Source organism: Meleagris gallopavo, chromosome 1, assembly GCF_000146605.3.
Source record: "Meleagris gallopavo isolate NT-WF06-2002-E0010 breed Aviagen turkey brand Nicholas breeding stock chromosome 1, Turkey_5.1, whole genome shotgun sequence".
NCBI classification, from domain to species: domain Eukaryota; kingdom Metazoa; phylum Chordata; class Aves; order Galliformes; family Phasianidae; genus Meleagris; species Meleagris gallopavo.
In genome coordinates, this window is record NC_015011.2 from 75,332,319 (window position 1) to 75,344,018 (window position 11,700).

At 40.7% G+C, this 11,700-nt stretch overlaps 1 long non-coding RNA gene across 3 annotated transcripts; it reads left to right on the forward strand.

Annotated features, from left to right (window-relative positions):
• The first annotated feature begins 10,096 nt into the window (after positions 1–10,096).
• Positions 10,097–11,660, forward strand: LOC104912914. 3 transcript variants are annotated; one of them, XR_004158752.1, is made up of 3 exons: positions 10,097–10,136; positions 10,569–10,784; positions 11,326–11,660. It is a non-coding gene; the product is annotated as an uncharacterized LOC104912914 (long non-coding RNA). The 3 variants fall into 3 exon arrangements; XR_795008.2 differs by lacking the exon at positions 10,097–10,136 and adding an exon at positions 10,295–10,472; XR_004158751.1 differs by lacking the exon at positions 10,097–10,136 and having other exon boundaries at positions 10,295–10,784.
• Positions 11,661–11,700: the final 40 nt, after the last annotated feature.

Below are 11,700 nucleotides of genomic sequence, written 5' to 3' on the forward strand. Positions count from 1 at the left end.
GATTGCTTGTTTTTGAAACGGCATGCAAGTTGGATGAAGAAAAACATTAGGGTTGCCAATGGTGAGGATCTTTTGTCACTAGTACTAGATCTAGATAATTTAGGCTTATTATTATACCTGGATTGCTTTCAAGTTGTATGTATAAAACTTTCCCATTCTGTTCTCAAAAAAAAATTAAATTCATCAGAAACGACTGGTCCATGGACACCTTTGCTAATATCCAGAGTCTTTCCAAGCAAGCAGATAGATCTGATACTTGAAGAAAAATGCAATGGTTATGCTTTTTGGTCCACAGCTACCTGGTGAGGACTCTCACTTTTTGGAAATGGCTTGTATGTTGTCGCACTGTTTGAGTGAAGTAAGGATTGTTCATTGGTCAGTCTTCTGTTCATTTTTCATAATTGTTTTTATGTTTTGCTTGTGTTTTTGTTATTGTTTTTAATTATTTATTTTAACCAAAGTACCTGTGGGGTTTTCTTAACAAGGTCTAATGGGAGGGAGGAGAGGATATGGAATTGGACAAAGTTTAATTCGATTTTTCTACTATTTTACCTTTTTCAAAACGGTTTTGAAAGGGAAGCAGAGCATGATTGCCATCCACAGTTTCAAGCTAAATTGTTTTATTCATCTGCAAGGTAGTGGAAAATATAATGATTATGAAGTCAACCAAAGAAGAAATAAAAGTAAATAAACGTTTAAGAGTATTGGTGAATGTTTAAATAGTCCTCTGGGAGGATTAAAAATGTGCTTCTAATAAATAAACTCAGCATGAGTTCTAATCAAGAAAAAAAAACAGTTGTGTGAAAAATATAAAAATCCTTACGTCATTTTTGTTTCAAATCAGAATAAGTCTTCATTTGTTCATGTATTGTATTTTTTGTATAGTGTCGTTCCATCCCATTCAAAAACTTTGTATGTTTACACTCATCTCCCTCATTCTTCTCTTTTTGTACTCTGAAGGTGGGGAAGAAAAGGGTTTTGTTTGTTATTTTTTTTCTATTTTCGTCATATTCTTCTTTTTTTTTTTAAACTGATTTTGAGTCTCTTTTGTAGACTGGGGAAAAAAATACAAAATGCTTGGTTAACTTCATTACCCATTACAAGAAAAGAACACTGTAAATATTCATTACTTAATAATAATATTTAATAAACAATCTCCATCTCTTAGCTCCCCCTGTGGCAGTTCTTTGTTCAATGGCTTACTTCTCTGTGCTGAAGGAATGTATAAATGAGACAAGAGGCTTTACGATCTATTTCTTTTATCCCCAAAGCACTAGGCCAGATGGTCTTTGATATCAGGGACTCTTTTCTTCTGTGAGCTTGTGAGTCTATATGTAAAGATTTTTGGCAAGGATTTGTGTCAGCCAATCTCATGTGTATCACCTCTTAGTTTTTCTTGGAGCCACAAGAAGCCCCACTGCCAGCTCTGATGCCCTGCAGAGAGAGTGTGGGGGACTTAGGAGGTTGTTGTTGCCTGCTTCAATCTGTAACACCCTGAACACACAGTTCAGACCCTCAAATTTGCTCCTAATATTACTTTTGTGACTATAATAAATCTGTCCCAAGGGTGTTCTAAGTCTGCAGGTACTGAGAAAGATGGAAATGTTTTCTGCTAAATTATATCATTTTATATATGCGTATATATAATCAAAAACACAACTAAATGATTTCATGAGTAAAATATACAAGCAAGCTTAAAAGATTGCTCTTAAATGATGGCATGAATCTATAATAGTCTAGGCAGCTTCGGTCTGTTTTCTTTTGAACTTTCCTCCTTTCTGCTTATTCTCTCTTGGACACTATCGTTCAGGCTGCAAAACTTGTTCTTTTTGACCAGATCAGCATCTTGAAATAAACTTCCTCATTGCAAAAGAAATGAGTGCTGTGCTCTGCACAGGGGATTATGTGGGAAGCAAGCTCACAAACAACAGCCTAGATTCATATTTAAGTGAGAATGCCTTCCAAATAATCATTAGTTGCAGTGATACTGGAAACACAGCTGCTGATTTTAATGCTAGTAGCTGGGATGGAGGTTGTCTGCTAGAGGATGCGACTTTTTTTTTTTTTAACGGATAAATATAAAACAGATATTTTTTTTCATCTCATGTAAGCCAATGTAATTGGAGATATTCTGAGTTTTAACCTTTTTTTTTCTTTTTCTTTTTTCATTGAGTGTTGAAAAATAAGTCAGGAATGTGTTAAGTCACTTCTACTTTAGATAACTCTATCTTGTAGTCTCTCAGTAATTGGAAATTTTATATTGACTTTGTTGACAGAAAGGGAATTACTGAACTGCTGTTCTGTAACACTGGAATATTTGGGTGTTTTTTCACAATTGCTTTGTGCTATTGATGAATTAATACTTAGAGTTGTATTAACAGTTGTGTGACAGTAATTTAACAGTTTTGCGAGTTTGAGAGCAGTGATTTGTGGGCCATATACCATATTAATCTCCTTTCTTTAAAATAATTTAGAAATCAGAATTTTCTTGTACGCACTTGATAAAATAAGATTAAAGAGACGTGTTGTTTAAACCTTTCCTTAGCTTGATGCCTCTGGACATTGGCCTACTCTGCTTCTCCCAGATGCAACTGTTCCAGTTTTGTCAGTAATGAATGCTGGTTCTGCATCTTGATTTTTGATAAAAATAATTTTTTACTTCTGTTGTGTTCCTCCAGAAATGAAGCTACCAGCTATAATGAGTGTGTACATTTGAATATACGTCATCTCAGTCTTGTCTGAGATTTGAGTCTCCAGTTCTTTTTTGTCATCTTAAACATGCTCAGACCCAAGTCTTGGTGGCCGAGCATAGGTGAAGCTTGGACTAGCAGGCAGAATCAGGACCCTGTCAGGACATAGATCCTGTCAGGACAGCCCCTGGCCAGGACTTAAAGGCTGGCACCAGAGGCTGAGGGACTGTCTGTTTGCATTTGAGGCCTGTCCTGTTCAGTATCTTTATCAATGATCCAGATGAGAGGATTGAGTGCATTCTCAGTAAGTTCACAGATGACACCAAGCTGGGACAGGAGTGTCAATCTGCCTGAGAGTAGGAAGGCCCCTCAGAGGGATCTGGACAGGCTGGATTACTGGACTGAGGCCACTGTTATGGAGTTCAACAAGTGCCAGATCCTGCGCTTTGGCCATAACAACTCCAGGCAGTGCTACAGGCTTGGGGCAGAGTAGCTGAAAAACCGTGTGAAAAAAACAGACCTGGAGGTGTTGGTCAGCAGTAGGCAAAACGTGAGCAAGCAGTGTGCCCAGATAGCTAAGAAGGCCAGTGGCATCCTGGCTTGTATAAGAAATAGTAGCAAGAAGGAACAGGGAAATGATTGTCTCCTGTACTCAGCTCTCGTGAAGCTGCTTCTCCAGTACTGTATTCAGAAGCCTTGAGACTGTGGAGCATGTCCAGAGAAGGGCAATGAAGCTGGAGTCTTATGGGGAGAAGCTGAGGGAGCTGGGACTGTTTAGGCCAGAGAAGAGAAGTTTCAGGGGAGATCTTATCACTCTCTGCAAATATCTGAAAGGAAGTTGTGGCGAGGTTGGGGTTGGCCCCTTCTGTTTATAGGACCAGAGGGAATGGCCTCAAACTGTGCCAGGTTCAGGTTGAATATTATGAAACTATTATTATCTAAAAAAGTGCTCAGTCACTGAAATGGGCTGCACAGGGAGTTGGGTTGAGTCATCATCCCTGGAGCATTCAAGAAATGTTTAGATGTACTGAGGGGCATGGTTTAGTGGGGCTACATTGGTAGTAGGTGGGCAGTTGGACTGGATGATCTTAGAAGTTTTTACCAACCTTGGTGATTCTATGGTTCTATGCCATTCCCTTGGCATCTGCCAGTATGCACTACAGCCTGCAACAGGATCACTTCATTAGCTAATAGTGAGCTGTTGGGGAGAATTATGTACCTGCTCTGCATCATTTGAAGGAGAAATAACAGGGCAGTGTCTCAAGCCTATTCTGGAAAGGACAAGGAAGATGCATGGCTGCTGAGAAAGGAAGAGCTGACCTCCTTTCTTCCATTCTGAAGTCTGGATCCCAGTGCAGAGATCTTATCCTGGAGTGCTGCAGTGAGGTGGCACTGTGTTGCTGGGTGCTGTTGTGTTGACTCTACAAGAGCAAATTAGCTAAAACTGAACCTGCTTCAGGTGCAGACTGTTTCTCTTCTAGCTGAGAGTGAAATATACAGTGTTGCTACATAGCAGCAAGACAGAAATAAAATTCAGGGGAAGATAGCATTGGATGGGAATGTACATTTCATTTTAAAATGAAATTCCTGTTCTTACTTGGTCCCACTGCTATACCAACACAAGCAATCAAGATGCATGTGTTGCAGTTCCATGGCCTGCACTACTTGGAGCACAAAGGGCACTGGCATCATGTGTCCAGGATTGTTCCTAAATAAGCAATCCATGGTTTTGAATGTGTCTTTTGTACATTTTAGAAGTACACTGTCATTTTGATCTTTAATCTTCTTGTCTATCAGTCATTGGAATTCACCTTCTGCCCTTTGCTTCATTTCCTTTTCTGTCTCATGGCTCTTTATCTTCCTGTAATCACAAAATTGTTGAGGTTGGAAAAGATGACTTGATTCTCCAAATTATCCTTTTGTTTAGTCTTGGTGGAGGCTGATCTGATCTGAGTATCTCAAGAAGTTGCACGTTGTTGTGCTTGATGACACTGATCTAAATGCCACCAATACCTGCCACTCTTAACAATCAATCTCCTGTTGTTCATTTCTTCTGGTACTTATATTCATAGATTGACACTTTCATTCCCTACTCAGATCTGTCTTAATGTTTCCATTTCAAATCTCTGTGAAAGAAAAACTTAAGTAATTTAGACTCCTTCAAATCCAGTTCCTGGGATTTTGACCTATCCTTGCAGTATGTCCTTTTCCTCTTCACAAAGTTAATGTCACGCCTCCTTCCGGCTGCTGTGAATTATTATAAACCAGTAGCTTTAGGTACTGTCACAGAATCACAGAATGGCCAGGGTTGGAAGGGACCTCAAGGATCATGAATCTCCAACCCCCCACCACAGGTAGGGCCACCAACCTCCCCATTTAATACTAGACCAGGCTGCCCAGGGCCCCATCCAATCTGGCCTTGAACACCTCCAGGGACGGGGCATCCACAACCTCTCTGGGCAGCCTGTTCCAGCACTTCACCACTCTCTCTGTAAAGAAATTCCCCCTGACATCCAACCTAAATTTCCCACCCTCAAATTAAAACCATTTCCCCTTGTCCTGCAGTTATCAACACTTTCAAAGAGTTGATTCCCCTCCTGTTTGTAGGCTCCCTTCAGGTATTGAAAGGCTGCAATGACGTCACCCTGCAGCCTTCTTCTCTCCAGGCTGAACAAGCCCAGCTCCCTCAGCCTGTCCTCATAGTGGAGGTCCTCCAGTCCACCCCTGATCATCTTTGTGGCCCTCCTCTGGACCCTCTCCAACAGCTCCCTGTCTTTCTTGTAGTGGGGGCTCCAGACCTGGATGCAGTACTCCAGATGGGGCTCTCATCATACATCTGCTAAATCTAGATGAAGACTAAATGAATGGTCTTGATCACTTTAGGTTCCAACTCAAGTTGTAATGCTACTGAAATTGATCCCTTGAGATGGCGCTAGGATTACTCTCTTGCTATCTGAGACTTTGAGGAGATTTTTCAGATTGCTCTTTGAGTATCTTGCTGAAAGTGTTGCCACCTCTCAATTTGTCTTTGGTGGTGGAAGTTTTCCTCATACTGTGATAATTTTCATTTAAAATGCCTCTTGATTTCAAAAAGCAATAAAGCTAAGCAGAAGTTCTTTTCCTACTTATGAGTAATTTTTGTGCAATTGAATTCAGAATAAAAAATAACACAGAAGCTGACATTTACTTTTAAATAGAGAATTTGGGCCCGGACAAGCAGCATGGGAAACAGATGCAGTGGGAGGGTTTAGCTAGAGCTGACATGCTCTCTTCTGGCAGAGGTGAGCTCTCCCTGCCTTGGCTCCCCATCTTTTTCCAATCATGGTGCACCTGATAGCAGGACTCTCTGGAACATCATCCTACAGCCTGCACAGGAGCACCGCATAATGATGACTTTGAAGGATGTCCTGCTAGTTAAATATTGCTCCTTGAGGACATTATGTTTAATGACAGTCTAGAGCAGCCTGGATGCATCTGCTCTGTATCTGTAAGCAGTACTTCTTTTCAGGCCTTCTGCTGGACAAAGCTCTGGCTCACAGCTCCTGACTTTTCAGTCCTTTTCTGCAGATTGCCTGCCCTGTCAGTCTGCCCATATGCAGGGCATGCTTGAGCTCCTGGGCTCGTGGGTATTTGATTAAAATTACCACTAAATCTTTCCTTTGAGTCTTTTTTTCCCATGAGCTTTCTCATTTCTAGCATTAAGGAAGAGAATATTATCTCAGAGAGCCACAGCATCTGGGAGGCCGGGCAAGCTTCAGTCTTGGAGTTGTTCACGAGTCACTAGAGGAAGATGCTGAGCAACCAGATTTATCTTTAGATTCAGCACAGCTGTGGGCTGGGGGTTGGACTCGAGACTTCCAGAGGTGGGGAAACCACCTGAATCTTTCTGTGAAGATAAACATTTGCTCCTTTGCTTTCACCACTACTGTAGCTTATTATTTGTTGTTGTTTTTCTTCTTACACAATCAATGCCATTCATCAGGCTGTTGTTCCATTTCAAAATCCTGAGATGGGTGAGGCAAAACAAGCCTTTAAAGGAAATCTGTTGGTTTTACTGCTGTATTTGCAAGATCTGAATTGCTCTTAAACTCCCATTGTTTCCTCCCACAGTAGCTTACCTTGTCAGTGTGCTGACCAATTACTGTGTGTGATAATGTATTACGGGATAAAATGATAGTTCAGAAAATAAGCAAAAATGTTCATACTGGCAACTTTGCCTGAGCCGCTTTGCTCTACTCTACCAGCTTTGTGCTCCTGTGATTGCTGAAATGGCTACGTAGGAGGGCAGGAAGAAAGAATTTAAAGAAAACTGTTTAAATGCCACCTCTATCGCCTGGATATTGTCAGTGAATATAAGGGCTCCAAGTGTGTAATAACAAAAGTACAATTAAGGACAAGTCAGAGCGAAGCTTTTATTAATTATAATTGTAGGGAGGACACATTCAGATGCACATTCAGTGCCCTGGCGGAGCTGCCAAGTGACTACAGTGATGTGACTTCATGTTGTTCCAAGATGAAAGGTAAGGGGAAAAGTCTAATGTTAACAAAGCAGGTATGCATCCTTGGGTGGGGATTGGGGTGGGGAACATATTCTGGACAATAACTTAAATGAGAAACCATTGCTGAGAGAGAGGTGGCTTGCTAACTGCCACAGCTGATAATATGGAGCTGGCTCTTGGCAGAGCCTGTGGGAGTGCTATATCCCATATGGTCCTAGCTAAGAGGTGGGAACAACCAGAGGCTTGAAAACAGGAATGCTGTTTTCATTGGTGTAAACTTCTTAGCCAGACCTCTCATATCTTAAATGTGAATCATTTTATTACCGCGATATCTTACATGGAAACCCTTTGGAAAACTAACATGTATTAGATGCACTTACCAAGTAAGCAAAAATGTGAAGTTCAGCAAGCTTAAAATGTCTACAGCTCACTGATCACAAAATGTTTGATATGTTTTTATTACTGTGATCCAACTGACTTCTCATGAGTGAAGACAATCAAGAATCAAGAGACTGTTTTGTCAGACTAGTCACGGTTCAGCAGACTTTTGAGTCAGAGCAGGAGGAGCAGAACAAAATTGTTGATTTCTGATCCTTGAGGGTAGTATCAGCCCCTTCTCACTTTTGCTATATGGCATGTTTTGAGACTGCTGTGCCTACTATGACTGGATGAAGTGCTAACAACTCTCCACATCTGGAAGCCGGCATTGAAGAGAAATGTGTGCTTTCTAAAAGGAAACAAAATGGTTTATTGGGCAGCTACTATGAAATGAAGTTGATCAGGTTCAAGTGTTGAGATGAGAGTTGTAACATGTATGGATCTGACGTCTGGATTTACAAAAGCTTGATACATCCTTTGAGTAGTGGGAAGACAGCAGCAAGATAACTGTACCTAGAAAAGAAGTGGAAGTGCTGGGAGAGGCCACTGAGTGAGGTGAAAGGAAGCAGTTTACAAATGAATCTTAGGACTGGAATGTTTATGTTGTCAGAAATTAACTGGTTTATTTAAAAATATTTTTATTAATAATAGCACTAGTAGTACAGATAGAAGGTCATTAAATTAGCTTTCTATCAATCAGTAAATTGCACTTTCATTCAGAAGATAATTGAATGTTTCACTTTTTTTTTCTTTACTTGTAGTATTAAGAGTTGTGAAATTCAGTCCAAACAAGCATCACTGATTTCTAAAATAACTCTTAAATACAGTGTCAATTATACTACTGGTGATCAGTCTTTCAATTCATATTTGATTTATTATATAAGGTACTTCAATAAGATACTAAACTCAGGTGTTATTTGAGCATACATATAAACCAACATGCTTGACTAAATAAGAACAGATAGTTTTGATGTGCATATCTCATTTCACTTTTCCAAATTTTGACATAGCTCTGTTTTGTCCAGTAGCTGCAACATTTATCCTTTGCTAGAATTGTTTTGTTCTCTTATCCTTTTTTTTCCTCTCCATTTTGTCTTTTGTCAAAAATGCTTCTTACTAGTATACTTTTTCCTGTTTTCTTTTTCTGCAGGCTGTCATCCAACTTCTACAGCAAGAAATCCAAACTACAGAAGTACAGCCGAGAAGGCAAAAAACACCCTCTATGAGAATGCCAGCTTCCAGGGATCCTTCAAAGAATTCACCAGTGACATTGCCAATCTGAAAGATGCGCACTGGAATGACTGTTTCCTCAGTAAAAGTAATAAAACAGCTTTGGGTGGCTTATGAGCACCTCAGCTATGCAGGCCAGGTATTGGCATTTGAGGAGGGGCAACATAGATTTGTTGGTGAACAGTTAAATGGCAAGATCACTTTCCTGCAGATGATTTCCTGAAAGCCTGTGTGATCTGCAGATTAGTCTATGAACATGCTCAGTATTGAGGGAAGAGCAGTGTGATAACAGAAAAAAACAGTCTGGGTTGGAGACATGCCGATTTTTCACAAAGTCTAAAGAGGTGCATGGCCATTGTGTGAACACAAATATGTGATTTTTTGCTAGATTGCATGAGAATGCGAACACCTTCCAAATTACAACACAATTTCAATGACAAGCTTCCATCTGTACATCTACTTCTGCCACAGACATATTAAATAGCTGGTGTGCCAAGCAGTGACAACCACCGAAAGCAAGCAAGGAATCCCAACAAGCCTATCTTCACCACTTCCATGGACATCACTGGATACAAAAGACACCTTTCATATATCAAATAGGCAAATGGGATGAGGAAAGGAGGATGACACTGAAGAAGCTTTGTGTTTTGCAAGCCACAGATCTGCTTTGAGGACAACCAGAGTTGCTCTTTGGAACAAGGTCAGAGTTTCTTCAGGATTGTGACTGTGCTTCTATACTTTACCTCCAAAGGAGCACACTAAAGCTGCATATATTTCAATATAATTTGAATTATTAATTGCATTTGCATATGAAATATGCAAGGCCTTATTACAGATATAATGCTCACTGTTTCAGGAAGTGTTTTGACATGTACAGGATTTTCTGGAGAATTTGGAGTTGCAGTTCCAAATGACACTGCTAAATGGCACCTGCAGTCTGAGTCATACTGTAGAAGTTGTTGTGCAGCTCTACATTTTATATCTCATCCTTCTCAGTGCTGAGTTCCTGCTCTTGCGTAGCTGGACACAGAGCCTTGTCATGGTTTCATGATTTTTCATTATCGGTATTCCACATCATAACATCATGCAATGCACTGGGGTTTTGACTGCTGATGCTCAAGTTCCGGGTGCCTGTCCAAGCGGAGAAGAGCAGCTACGTTTCCCCAGGGGGCTTTGCGGTCAGCGAGGAGATATAACTCCCGGCAAGGTCACCTGATGCTCTCTTCTCTGCCTGCGCTGCTTCGCTTGCGCTTCTCTGCCTGCGCTGCTTCGCTTGCGCTTCTCTGCCTGCGCTTCTCGCCTGCGCTTCTCTGCCTGCGCTTCTCATCTCAGCGTTGTGGTAAGGCCGATCCACCATCAATTTCACATTCTCTCTCCTTATAAAAATTCTGTTGATACCATATTTAGTAAATTACTTTGTTTTACCTCAGATTGTTGCCACTGTTTTCAATTATTTCGGGGTCCCTTATTTTCTTTTTTTTTTCCGGGGGGCGCGGATCCGCGGATCCCTCCGCCCTTCTAGTCACGGAACCGGGCGAACCAGCCCGTAAACCGTTGACAAGCCTATAAGCATGCAGAGTGATCAACTGCTGGGCTTTGACCTGTTTGAAAACAAACACAGCAGGATCTTTTGATGTGTCAGCACATCAACACTCTGTCACCAAGGCTCACGTGGGTAAATGCAAAGATGACAATTCAAGCTTCATGTGGTATGGGACACTTCTTACTAATATGGGCTCAATTTCTGATTTTCTTGCTTTATTCATGACAGATCTTTTAACAGGATTTCAATACTCAATTCAGAGAACTCTTGAGTATCATCCTTACTATAGGCCAAAATAATTAGAACAATATGAAGCCATCTGTGCCAAAAGGAAGAATTGGTGCCATGAGGCAGAGAGGAAGGATCTAACATTGGTGTGTTCAACTGTAGATTGTGCCAGTGAATCTGCTGTGTGTGGTGTTCTCAGCCTGCTCAGTACGGCAGGTCAGTCTGGCCGTATCGTCATTATTAGGCATCTTCCAGAAGGCCTAAGCACAGTGCTTTGTGCAGTATATAAGAAAGCTTCAAAACACCATGTTATATTTTTAATCCCATTATTAATGTAACTTTCCATTATTAATATCTTTTGGGGTAACAAATCTAGTGCCCAAGGTCATCTTCTTCTGTCCAAACCAATATGCAAAATAAATGATTTTGGAGATGCTACTGAATTGCCATGATCATGCCTCAAAGTTCTCTTTCAGCACCTTGACAACTTATGAGCACAGCTGATAGTATTTAGGGTGTGTCTAATTTGATTTCTAGGAAATACATTTTACTCTGTGATTTTAAGCACAATGTATTCCTGTCAGTCTATGTCTAGTCCTTCCGGCCACCAGAGAGGGGCCTTTCTTTTTGCAGAGTTTAAGGAAAAGGTGTCTAGATGCTCCCTGGTTACAGTGCAGTGCAGCTTCTTTGCTGCTCATCCATTAGTGCTTTTGAAATCATATTCTCTGGTAACACATCCTCCTCATCCTTTTGGCAGGCTTAAAGAGAGACCTCAGAAAGATAGAACCCCTTCCTGGCATCTCGTGCTGTAATCATTGTGTATCCTCATAAAAAGGTACTGTATGTCTCTTTCGTTAGGGAAGGAGCATCAGTATCTCGGTCTCCCTATCAACATGGGGAGAGCAACAGTGCCTGGAGGTCTTAGTGCCTGTTAAACTTGGCATAGTGCAAATGCAGAGTAAAAAGTCTGCTCCCAAAATAGCATCAAGATAAAAATGTTTGCAAAGGGGTTTATTACTAATTCATAGCAAAGTACAAATAATTCTGAATAAGGAAATCTTGTAATGTGTTACACCAAAAAAAAAAAAAAAATAAAAAACGTCTAAGAAGGTAAAACGGTAAAACAGTAGAT